General features: G+C 38.1%; 1 long non-coding RNA gene across 1 annotated transcript; it reads right to left on the bottom strand.

Moving 5' to 3' along the window:
• Positions 1–4,977: 4,977 nt before the first annotated feature.
• LOC143415709 (uncharacterized) lies at positions 4,978–10,492 on the bottom strand. The gene is made up of 3 exons (XR_013096136.1): positions 10,258–10,492; positions 6,561–6,893; positions 4,978–6,011 (listed from the first exon to the last, which is right to left on the bottom strand). It is a non-coding gene; the product is annotated as an uncharacterized LOC143415709 (long non-coding RNA).
• Between the last annotated feature and the right edge of the window lie 2,804 nt (positions 10,493–13,296).

Below are 13,296 nucleotides of genomic sequence, written 5' to 3'. Positions count from 1 at the left end.
TCGTTCTCTTTTGAAAATTGATTCACATCATATCCTCTTCCTGGCAGCTCGTCTGACTGTGAGTCCCAGCAGCTCTCAGTTCTTTGAAGGAGACTTTGTGTCTCTGAGCTGTGAGGAGGACGACAGCTCTGCTGGATGGACTCTGAGGAGAAACCCAAAGACACGACAGAGGACTCAGTGTGGAGATGGGTGGGGGAAACCAGCTGGTTCTTCCTGTAACATCAGCTACATCGACCCATTGGACAGTGGAGTTTACTGGTGTGAGTCCAGAGAGGGTCGCATCAGCAACATGGTTAACCTGACAGTCACTGGTAAGCTGAGTGTGTGGAGTTAGTGTTGATGAAGCTGTGTGTAAATGGATGAAATGCTGTAGTTTGTCTCTGTGTTGAGGTGGATCAGTGATCCTGCAGAGTCCTGTCCTCCCTGTGATGGAGGGAGATGACGTCACTCTGCTCTGTAAAACAAAGACCACTCCCTCCAACCTCCCAGCTGCTTTCTATAAAGATGGCTCCCTCATCAGGGAGGAGCCTACAGGTCACATGACCATCCAGCATGTTTCCAGCTCTGATGAAGGCCTCTACAAGTGTGACATCAGCGCTCATGGAGAGTCTCCATCCAGCTGGATCACTGTCACAGGTGAGGAGCTTCACTCTGATTTCACCTCTTATTTCATCCACATATTCATCTGAACAGGTGGGATTCTCTCGTCTTTTTATCTGAACTTTTCCTGTGTTAGCAGCTGTTATAATTTTCTAACATTTACAGGAAACTACATGCATGTCTGTGGTAAAGATCCCACCCAACCAGGCTGAGCAGGGATTGGATAATGTCAATGAAGATGTCACTATAGAGCATCACTTCTGAAGCAGAGCTCATCAGCTTCATATTGATAAAACCTTATTCCTGCTGTGAGGAGGATATACACCATGTGCTATTTATGCATCACTGTAGTTCTGTGCAATAAGTAATGTACAAGGCAGTTAGTTTACTTCTAAACCAAACCTGCAGTTGTTTTCAGATCATATTGGAAAAGACAACACATTTTCTGAGCAACTATCGTACCCTTTGACTGCAGATTTATTTATTTCTCATTTTAGGAAGACATTCTTTGTTTGCTGTCTCAGTGTCTCACTCATGTCTGAATAATGAGCTTCAGATTAAAAGATTTTAAAGGGAGCCTGTTAGCAGGGCCACATAAAGACTCCTTTTAAAACTTGAATGCTGTGCCATGCACATGAAAGATAACATGTGCAATATAAAACTGATTTCATTAAAGAACCACTTAAAGAAAATGTTCTTTGTTGGTGGTTACAGGTTGGTAGAGAGAATTTGTAGAACAGTGTTGAAGCTACAAAGTATTAAAAGATGCATTAACACACTGTTTGACTTTAAACCCGAGGTTTAGTGATAACTCGAAACAATGTACAATGACACCAGAATTTACTATTCAATCAAATTTGTGTCTAGTTTATACTTTACCGCTACTCTTACACTAAATGGATGCTTTAAATCCCAGAAAAAAATATGTTGTTCCCTGATCAAAGAAGAAATACATCTCTGTTTGGATAATGGCCCAAAATATGTATTTCTTTAAAGGTCATTCATCATAACAGAATGAAATACATGTATCATCCATCATTAATCAAGACAACTGGTTTAATGATGAGAAAACTTGAAAGAATTTTACACTATTTTTTCAGATAGAGAAACTAATGTATTTGAAGATCAGACTCTGATGACTCATCATGGCAGAAAGGGATCCCAGTGGTGATAGGATTTAGGTGAAGAGTCCCATGAGTCTAAGGAGGTGGTGCCAGTGGTGTTGAAGATGAAGATTGGGGCTTGGATGGAGGTCTGGCTGATATCTCAGTGAGGCAGAGATGGGGAGGAGGTGGGTTGCACAAATCAGAATCTTACAGTATGAATGATGGAGAGCAGAAATTTAAACTACAAAAAGTGGAGGCTGATTAGTCCAAAGAAAGCAGGCAAGAAGATGATTGGACTAGAGTAATGGTGACAGTATTGAGATTGACGGCTACCACATGGTAGTGATGTAGAAAATGGAAAAGCAACCCAAACAAACAGGCAGATGAGTGATGACAGATCTCTGCTATTGAACTCAAACATTAGCTTCATAACAATCAGAATGAAAATGAAATTGAATGAAAAATGAAAATTTCCTCCGCTCTGTGTTTCTGCACATCTCACAATGCTAAGATGTCCTAATGAAATTCATTAAAAACATAACATACATTTTTAAACCAAGAAAGGAAACTCTTTCTTGGTTAAAAATGTTACAACTTTAAGGAGTTACATCATCATGTTTGTGCTTTAAGGGGACAGAATATAAATTCTCAACAATTCTCTAAACCACCACAAGATGGCGCTCCAACACAAGGAATGAAATCATTCCTGCTCAGGCAGGTCAGCAGTCACATGTACTACACATCTAATTAATTTCTGCGCAACAGAAACATGGTTTCACAACTCCTCCATTTTACACAGTCACACAATATAATGTTCGAAAACACATCAGACATTTAAGGAAACAAACAAACCCTGAACAAGATTAACAAATATCAAATTATGAGCCAATTTTAGTGGTAATTACTAATTAGCAAGTTAACTAAAGTGTCAAAATAGAGATTCACTTAGTTCACAACAGCGCTCTGCTTTGGAGTCAGACAGTCTGTATGACTGAGCAAGGGCTGCTGGGTAATGAAGTCCCAATAACATAATCGGGACTTTTTATGCAACAAATCTGAGTGAGGCTTTTGTCTCAAATTCCAACTTCATACCAAACCAAATGTATAGAGAAAGTATAAACAGCGTATCGTCAGTGTAGGATGGAGATCAACCAGGATGGCTGTGAAACATCTGCTGACATCTTGTTGAATTTAATGGTGTAAATCCACAAAAAGCAGCAGGTCATGTGATCACATCATGTACATTAAAAAACATAGTGAAGCTCACATTAGAAATTATTATGAGTTGTGATTTGTTTCCCTGTGCTGAACCACTAAAGAGATTTTAGGGTTCCACATCTGCTGAATCCCAATTTAAACCTTGACTGTTCTAATTTTACTGTTTGGAGGTGAAGTCACCCTCTGCCCTCTGTAAGCAACAGTAAATACTTATTTTCTTTTACTGCATGTCTCCTACATAACAAACTAGCCCCATTTTTTAAAATTATAGTTCAAATTGTAATCGTATTTGTATTCTGTCGTAGTAATATTATTATATTAATATAGCACAGGTTCAGTTCTCTTTGTGCAAAATAGTAGAATCGTCCTTGAAGGAGCCATTTTTACTTTCTTACTTTGACTACATTACAGAGTCTGTACTTTTTCACTTTGACTCAAGTAATAAACTTACTTTGCTAAACTGAACATCTCTTCTCGGCACAGTAGCAATACACAGTACTATTTTCTATTAATACTGCTACATTTGTATAGTGCTTCTTTGCTACACTACCTACATTCAAATATTGTACAGGTGTGTAGTTTAAGCTGCTTAAATAGCAATGCATTGTTTGTGAGACATGTATGCCACCCCAACATGATCACAGCTCCATCCTGGCCATCCTGTGGAAAATGTTCTTTTATTTTCATTGCAGTTTAGCTTCCCCTTTAGCTCAAGTTTTCTAAGTTATTCTAATATTTTGCGTATATATTGGATTCAAAAGTTTAGAAAAAAGATACAACCACAGACATTTTGAGGGCAGATCTCATCACCCATGTTTGGTTGACAAATCTGGCCAAACTGACAGTGAAAATATTTTTATGATTTGTAAGGTCAAATAATGGTTTCAGTGGGTTTTATTTTCATTTTCTAAAGTCAAGTGTTTGTTTTTAAAGATAAAAGAGAAGACAAAAGTGTAAATGAAGATGATAATAGGCTAAATTTGTGATTGTGTGCCTCTAAAAATCTGGTTAGTCTGTGAAAAAAAGCATTGGAAAAATAATAAAGTTGTTTTCGATTACAAATGTTGCTGAAGCTTCGACCTCTTCTGAGCGATAACTCAGATATTTCTCAGGTTTTTTTTTTATTCATTAATTCTTTTATGTCATGTGTCCCCAAGAAGCATTTAAGACAGAGAACAAATTAACAGATCGATATCATAAAACACTCATTTAAAATAAAATTTACTATTAGATGACAAATGATTAAAGCCTTAGTGGATAATAATCAGAAGCTGAGTCGTGTTAAGCCAGTTTTGAAGTGTGTATTTGCTCTGAGGTTGAGGTCTGGTGAGGGGCTGGGGTTGATGTAGTACCTGTACTGGCCACCAGGCGGCACAGACATCAAAGTGGACAGCCCGTTTACAGAAGTCACAGGTGAGCAGGTAAGAGGAAGGACAGCTAGAAGGAAGTGAGTTTTTCCACTGTCTCAGCTGTTGGTCACGTCATGTTTTCTACTCTCTGTTTTTACAAACATGTTTTATCTTTAATTCACTGCCCCAAGACTTTTGTAGATGTTTTAAATCTAAATGAAAGTGAAATTTGAAGCACAAGAACCAGTTAGACTCAAATATACCTGAGAAATATTAAATGTCTTATATTAATGAAATCACAAAGCTGCAGGTTTGTGCCTCCTGATGAAATATATTTCTAGAGAAGAAAAATCAAACAGTAAATCAAACAGGACTTCAAATATTATGACGCAGCAGTCTGGAAAATTCCTGTCCCACCTTATCAGCACCTTTTGTCTGAATGAATGTACTGTTTTTAGTTTTCTTTTAAAACATTCACAGAGGAATGAACTGAAAATGTAGCTTAGTGATGGTATACTGTGGGTGTATGTCGAGGTTGTATTGAATCAGACTTCATGTTTGAATGCAAAGACCTGTTAAACCTGCTGCCTGGGCTCTTTTCATTTAAGCACCTCCCACAAACACAGCCACTGTTCTCAGTACTGCTGAAGCTGCCGGGCTCTAAAAAAGTCCCGCCCTCTGTGTAGAAGGAAGTCATCACAACATTTGGTTATTCAGACTTTATTCTGACTGAAACAAGGCTGCAGGCTCCAAACTCTGTTTCACAGGGACAGGCTCAGACAGTTTCACTTTAACTCAGTCACAGTGTTACATCTGTTTGTACATGCAGTGGGTTCATTCACACGCACACACATCAGTGTTTTATTTTCTTTGGACTGATTCCAGATCAGATTAAATCTGCATTGACTGGCTCAACCAGTCAGAGGTTGACCCAAGATATACTTTTTAAAAATCAAATATTAAAACATTTTAAGCATATATTTAAAAAAAAAAGCCATGGTAAAAACTTGAAAAAAAATTAAGCCCATTTCTCAAACCCATCCGATGGTTCTCAGGCTGGACATTTGGCTCTCCTACCATAGAGTGTAGCCTAACCTATCTAACACGTGTGTGTGTGTGTGTGTGTGTGTGTGTGTGTGTGTGTGTGTGTGTGTGTGTGTGTGTGTGTGTAATAAGAGAATATAACATTCTCACCTGCACAGTAGCTGAGTGATACATGTTTATGTCTTACAAACTTTTAAAAAAATCACTACATAATCTGTAACAATTCAAATACATTCTTATTGTTTTTTATATATAAGATCTAATGAAATATTTTACAAACAACAGATAATGATTTAAACTGACAATTATTTTTAGAATTAGGCAGTTTGTTGGTATGGTGAGCAGGAACATCAGAGATCAGATAATTATGCAAAACAATGCAAAGTTTCATTTTGTATTGTTTCCTGTGTCTCTCCTCTGTCAGTCTGAATGCTGAACTTACTGATAATAACCTGGAACAGCAGCAGGACTCACAGTTCAGTTATGAACCCACTGAACACATTTCAAATCATTGGATTATTTGGAAGAAGTCGCATTCTACAATTTCTGTAGAACAAAAAACCAGCAACAAAAACAACAAGCACAGCAAGAACTGGCAAACCAACTATAAGTCCAACAGAACCACTCTCCTTTACTCCAGCCTCCTTCCCTCCAGCCTCCTCCCCTCCATCTCCACTTTGTCCTCCTGTCTGACCTGCAGGTGAGAAACAGGTGTGAGGTGTCAGCTGTCAGGTAGGTGATGAGTGAAGAACAGAACAGAATCCATTTCCTCTTCAAACTGCTGTCAGACATTATCTACTGCACTCTGATCACATCACTCAGACCAGCTGCTTTCTACAAAGTCTCATCAACAACATCTTTACAAACAAACATCAACAACCAGGAAGCAGCTTCACCTCTGATCACACACACACTCAACTCTACTCACTCACCTGGAGGAACAACAACACTCAGCTTCACCTCTAGCCTTTAACTCTCTACAGCATGTTATTTATGACTACTTCAGCTTGATTGACAGATATATCATATAAATCTATATTCAAGTGTCTAAAAGTCACTAAAATTATGCCTTTGGGTCAAGAATTTGAGCTGTTGATTAATTTAACAAGTTTTGAATTCATTTTAATTTAATCAGTTTAGCAAACACAGTGTACAGACTATTATACAATACAGTATAATATAATATAATACCTGTGTTATGCTGTCACATCCATAACCAGGAAGAAGCTGAAATTAAACTCACCTGAGTTTTCAACCTTCAAAGTGACTCTGTTTAGAGACCGTGGTTTCTGTCCATTATATCCAGCTTCACATTCATATGTTCCAGCGTCGTTCGTGGTGACATGTTTGAGAATCACAGAAAAGTCTCCAGTCTCCTTCCATTTTGGATCTTTCATCTCCACTCTACCTTTAAATAGTTCATGCTGGTACTTATCTTGAAACCGACCATCTCTGAAGAGGATGACAATATCCTCTGACTGCAGGTCAGACTTTTCCCACCTCATCATTATTAAAGTAGCATCTGTGGGACCAGAATACTCCAGACTGGCATCTTCTCCTCCTTTGACTGTTAACTCTTTTTGGTATGAAACATTTTAAAAAGTTAAAAGAAAATAGACAAACAGGAAGTAAAGACTCATTAGTAGAAATACAGTTAATAGAAAACAATACATTGCCTAATAATTACTTTCCATCCATCTGTTCTCTTTCATTTATCCAATTCTGGGTCACAGGCTGGGGGTGGTTATACCAGCCTTAAGGTGACAGAGGCGACCTGGACAGGTTGCCAGTCTGTCACAGAGCTAACACAGAGAGACAGACAATAATTCACACCTATGGGCAATTTAGAATCATCAGCTAACCTAACCCCACTAACTGTGTGTCTTTGGACTGTGGCAGGAAGCTGGAGACAGCCCACGGAAACACAAGAACATACAAACATGGGAAAACCCCAGCCTGAACTTGCTGTGAGGCAACAGTGCTAATCACTGAACCACCCTGCTGCTCTAATATTAAACTTAATTCTTGAAAATATTAAACTTTAATCAAATAATTTAAATAACATGTTCACTTTAAGCACCTTGAGGTTACTGTTGTTGTGGCTTGATGCTATATAAATCAAACTGAATTAAGCTGAACTTTACAATGAAACAAACAAACAAACAAACAAACAAAAGATGATGATGATAAGAGAAAAAAACTGTGTGTGAGGTAATATGTGAATAAAAATCCTTCACTGCTGGTTTATTCACATCCATGATCGGAAGGTCGGTGGTTCGACTCCACTGAACGGCTACTCTGAGGTACCCCTGAGCAAGGTACCGTCCCTACACACTGCTCCTCGGGCGCTGCATTGGTGGCTGCCCACTGCTTCACTGGGTGAATGGGTTAAATGCAGAGAAACTATTTCCCTATGGGGACTAACACGCACACTTTACTTTACTTTATTTTAAATTGTGAACTCAATTCTGCTTTAAAGACCTGAAACCTGAGTTTAAAGAACTTTTTGTCTTTGCTTGTCGGCAACTGGTTCAAACATTTTCATTTACTCTATGAATAGAAAAATAATACAAATTTGTTTGTGCTTTACAGTCATGTCCAGGACATTTAATATGGAGATTTGTTGACTGGTGTTTGTTTAACAGACTAATGTAATGTCTATAAGTACAGACAAGGACATGATCCTCAGCCGTACAACAATATAATTATTATTCTTGTATAAAACTATCACAAATGCAAACATTTGTCTCATGTTTAGATGTATTAGAATATACATCAACATAGTCTAGAGTAAAATTCTGCATTTTAATAAGGAAGTCCTACAAAGTGTTTCAGAGGATACAACTAGAACCCTGACAGTACTGTGAGGTCTCATTTAAACTGTGTTTTAAACAGTCCTCATCTAAACTGAACTCTGCCAGTTTCAAAAATAAAACAAATGTTAAGAAATGTCTTATGGTTCATGGCTGTGAAGAATTTGGGTCCTCTGAAGTATAAAATCATTACAGCAACATTTGCTAATGCAGTTCTGGTGTGTGATGATTGAGGACAGAAAATGATGTTAGCAAGATAAACTGTGGTTCAGTCTTACAGGTTACCAACAGCACCCAGAGTAAGATGCAAAGATTAAATGTTTCGGTGATTTCAGTTTTTGGTTTCTTAATATTTCTGCAAATGTACTTCTTCCCAACTGACACAATTGTGTTAACAAAAACACGTTTTCTTGCTTAAAATTCCAGGAAAAGTTTCAATCTGATTTATTTGAGATTTTAAATCTTACTAAAATATCTTTCTCAACATACACTATGTATGTTTCAACTGTCTAAACTCCAATAAGTCCATTTATTGAAATATTCAAGTATTTAGATGTTTCCATATTTCTCAACTACATTGTCTATTTTTAAAAAAAAAATCACAATTTCAGTAAATCATTTGAAATAACTGTAAAATGTAAAACTTGAAAAATAATACGCAGATCTATTGAGAATTTCATGCATAAACTTGATTGTGTTTTATTTTTGATGTTAAGTAATTTACAGTTAGGTCCTGTTATCACAAATTAATCTCCAATCTCGTTTAATTACAACAATGCCAACTCCCCACTCCGAGTGTATGCTGTTACGGCCCTAGCAGGGCCTCCGCCTGAAGGTGCCTGTGTGGGCGTGTCCTACCAGCTCTCCTGCCTTAGGAGCCACCTCTTTCTATTGTACAGCTGAGTCCCATCAGCAATTAAAGGTATTTAAGCCCAGAGAAAGGTGAGCTCTGGGCCAGAGTGCCAGTAGTGTGGTTACAGCTTGTGAGCTGAGTGTTTGTTGTGTTTGCATCTAGTGAGCTGTGTTTTTGGTGGTTTTCAGCTAGTGAGCTGCTCTTTCTTTTTGGCTTACGTTTTACTTTATTGACCAACGCCTGAGTTTTGTTTGTTTTCTTAAATGGTGATAGCGGCTTGTCCGTCTCTTTTAGTTAGTATAAATTGAAACTTTAATAAAACTCTTTAATTTAACCCTTTTGCCTCCTTGACTCCTTTTTCTGACCCGGTCACTTTTGTTACTTCCCCCTCCCCGCCTAGACCCCTCAGGGGAACGTAACAATGCACTGACTGCCCTTTTTGTCTAACACGGTATACTGAGAGAAAGAAAAATAAAATAAAGTCTGTTCTACAGCTAAACACAGAGGTTTGTTAAATGTGACGTTTCTATCAGGAACCGAAGCTCCTCACCTGCTCTATGCGCGCCCCTCACACAGGTAAGCTCAGGTTTCTTTCGAGCGTCACCGAATTTACATGAATGTGACGTCAGAGTTAAAATGAAACTAAACGAAAGAGAAAACGAAGTTCTTGAAGTAATCGAATATTTAGCTTGGAATATATTTCTCTCTCAGACGATCACATCATTAGTAAAAGTCTCAATATCGATAAGACCCGGTTTACAGACAGGTCTAATCAAACATTACCCTTCATCTTTGTGTCGTGCACAGCGACTCCACCATTACGCACACGGAAATATCCTCCCTTAAGTGTGTTTACTGAATTACACCCTTTTAGTCTCACGCCGTGTTTTAACAGGAAAAAGAAAAACATCGTTACTATTAATCTAATCTTATTGTTACAGCAGCTCCTCACCTGCTCCTCATACAGGTGAGCCGAGGCTTGTCTCTAGCGTCACCACCATTACATGAAGGTAACGTCAAAGTTCAAACTGAAAAGGGCCGAGAGTGTAGTCTAAGATTTAAATCCATTTCCACTCTCCTGTGTACCTACATTTCCTCCACACTGACTCTGAAAGCAACGACCGTAAAATGAACCAGAGCGGAAACTTTTTTGCTCTCCCGAGGAAACAAAGACTTACACAGTGCCAGTACAGTAACTTCTAAAACTCCAGCAATCTCTCCCTGTTACCTGTCCTTCGATGACAGATTTATTCACATAGGTACACACGGCTTACCTGTACAGTCCAGATGTCCCAGCAAACAGAGTAAGAGAAACAGCGATATCATTAACTCCATGTCTTTCTTTTCTGCTTCAGTTTCTTAGTTTCCTCCTCAAATTCCGTTCGTTGATACAGGACAGATGATGTAGATTAAAACTCGTCTGTTTACCAAAGACAGTTTGGTCAGTGTTTCACTGTCTGCAGGGAACAACCCGCACAGTAGGGAGGAGTCACGTGATTTACAGAAAAACCTTCACAGCGATGAATTTGCTCCACCTGTCAGTTTGGTTTAATCCCAGACAGCAAGATGACTTTGAAATAATGTTTCTTTTTTTAATCCGAGTCATCTTTATGTTCAAGACTGCAATCTCAGAGCAAAGTAAATGTTGAATCCATGTCGAAATACTGATGAAACCTAAACGCGTTTTAGTAATGTCATTGGAAATACACTGATTCAGAGCTGTCCTGTTATTGATGATGATCTATTTATGCTCACCAGGTGGCAACAATGAGGTTGAAAAGTCATAGATTCATGGTCAACTGGGAAATTAAACCTATTAATAAATTCATCAATTGGATTGTACCATCACACCACTCTCAAAATGTTACATCCCATCTGTCCAGTTTCGAAAAGTCTTTTATTTAGTTGATCATGGTGATATTTAAAATCACGAATTTATGTTTGACTGGGAGACAATCCTGGGTTAGTTGACATTACTACAGCAAGGAGATCTCATCTTTGTATACATCAGGTAAATATTCACTTAGTTTCTAATATTTGAATTGTGCCAAATATATTTTTGACCAATGACATTCCACACGCAGTACGTTGGTCATTATTGGACACTTCATAAATGTCACTAAGTGAAGTTAGCTTGCTAATGAAACTGATAACTTGGGCAGATTATGTTAAAGAGAAAGAGTAAATAAAATAGAAAATTCAAATGTGAACAAGCTATGCTATTTTCCTTTTTTTTTTTCTCCCCACAATGCTTTATTCAGTTTTTGGTTTTGTTTTCTTGACGTAAACCACCAAGCGGTGGCAGTGACAGTGTGTGAGTTCTCCTTCACCTACAGGGAGTTCACAGTTAGGATCCAGACCAGGTGAAGGCAGGATATCGTTGATTTTTGGTGAATTCACTCCTACAAATATTGTGAACTAATCCTGATTTAATAAATTAAACATTTAACTGATCTGAAGTTGTCTGTTGGTGTTTATATGTCAAGTGAAAATGTTTTAATCAACTTTAAACCATTTATCATAAGATTAGATAAGCAAATTACATTATATGTCACAGTTCTGGGTCCGTTGGACCCAGTATTTTGAGTTTATTATGTTTTGGTTTACTTTTGCATTATGGATTATTCTTTATGTTTCTCTGGTACTTTGTGTTTCAGTTATCTTGGTGTTTTGGATCGTTTTCTCATTCTCTTGTTATGATGATGATGATGATGATTATTATTATTATTATTATTATTATTATTCATGTTTCTGTTATCCATGTTTTCGGAATTGTGGTTTCACTTATAGTTCAGTTCCATGTGTCATTTTCTGTCTCTCTGTGTTGAGTCCATGTCTCTGAGTTGTGATTCATGTTTCCTGTTTTATTGTGAAGGTCTTTGTCTTAGGTTAGTGTGTGCAGCTTTGTTCCCCCTGTCTCATTAGCCCTGATCTCTCCCAGCTGTGTCTCCCTCCTGTTGCCGATTCCCTCGTTATTACCTGTGTATATAAACCCTGTGTTTTCCTGTGCTCGGTCTTGCATCATACCCTTGGATTGTGCCTGTGTGTTTTTTGGTTTCTGTTAGTGATGGTGAGATGAAGCTTTCCACCCAATTGGTCGACTCATGGTTCGAAGTAGTGATGGCCAAATGAAGCTTTCCGAAGCACTGAAGCTTGTATTGAAAAACGGTTCATTACTCGAAGCTTTTCAACACAGTCCTCTCCGGTGACATCTGGTGGTGAAAATTTTGAAGAGCAGCTTGAATCTGCAAAATAAAACGGACTGCTCAATTATCACTGCTCACTCAAGAGTGGAGTTCTCTCTGATATTGGGCCACCGTTCCATTGCTTTGAACATGTAATTGGTTTTGTTTTCTCGATTGGGGGGCTGAAAAAAATATAATGCGTATTTGCGTAATACATTTTGATCAATAAACTTTCCCTATTTAAACATGCACTATGGTGGCCTTTCTTTGCTCATAACTCCTTGATGTTGGTAAATACAATAAGTGAGCAATATATATAATATACATATGATAATGCACAGCACATTATGGAGTATGCCCCTGCTGTGAAGTCCTGCCTCCATCTACTTGTCGTTTAATCGCTGGACAGCTTGACAGGTTCATACAAAATATTAGATTAGGCCAATTGTCCTATACATATTTTTGACCTAGGGGTGGGATTGATTGTGAACTGGAAAGGGAAAATGCTTAGGAAGCTGAGTACGGCTGCATCGTCACTGATTTGTAGAATCATTTTGATTCGATACAGGATCCGATTCAATTTGATTGGAATCTGGAAAGTTTTGCCTCAGTCAGAAATATTACAATTCTGGTCATGTATCGGTATATATCCATAATTTCGTATCTATTAAAAGAAAGCTGACACATGTGAGACTTAATTAGAGATGTAAACAGAGAGTTATGAAACCTGCAGCTGCAGAAGCCAGCGGAAAAAAAAAGAGGCAAACACAGCGCGGACCTGACGACACATCAAAATCTGACTCTGACGCGTCAGGTCCGCGCTCTGTGTTCACGTTTGTATGCAGAATCCGTAAACCTGCTCCCAGTTACTGTTTTAGCTGCATGGTGTTTGACGACATGTTGTGAGGTTTAACCTGAGATGCTGGCGTTTCAGGCATAATAACGTTAATTTACAAATCGACACGGGATTTTAATGAATCAATATCACTTTATTCAATTTAGCATGGATTGTAATCAGAAAAGCGATAATCAAAACCCACCCCTAATCAAGAACTTGCAAAGTAAAAACATGATCAATGTAAGGTAGCCCTTTTGTTATTTACATTTAAAAAGAGGATTAGTGTTACT

The sequence above is a fragment of the Maylandia zebra genome, unplaced genomic scaffold (genome assembly GCF_041146795.1).
Source record: "Maylandia zebra isolate NMK-2024a unplaced genomic scaffold, Mzebra_GT3a scaffold02, whole genome shotgun sequence".
NCBI lineage: Eukaryota > Metazoa > Chordata > Actinopteri > Cichliformes > Cichlidae > Maylandia > Maylandia zebra.
Note: the sequence above shows the minus strand (reverse complement) of the source record. Positions and strands in the feature narration are given on the sequence as shown.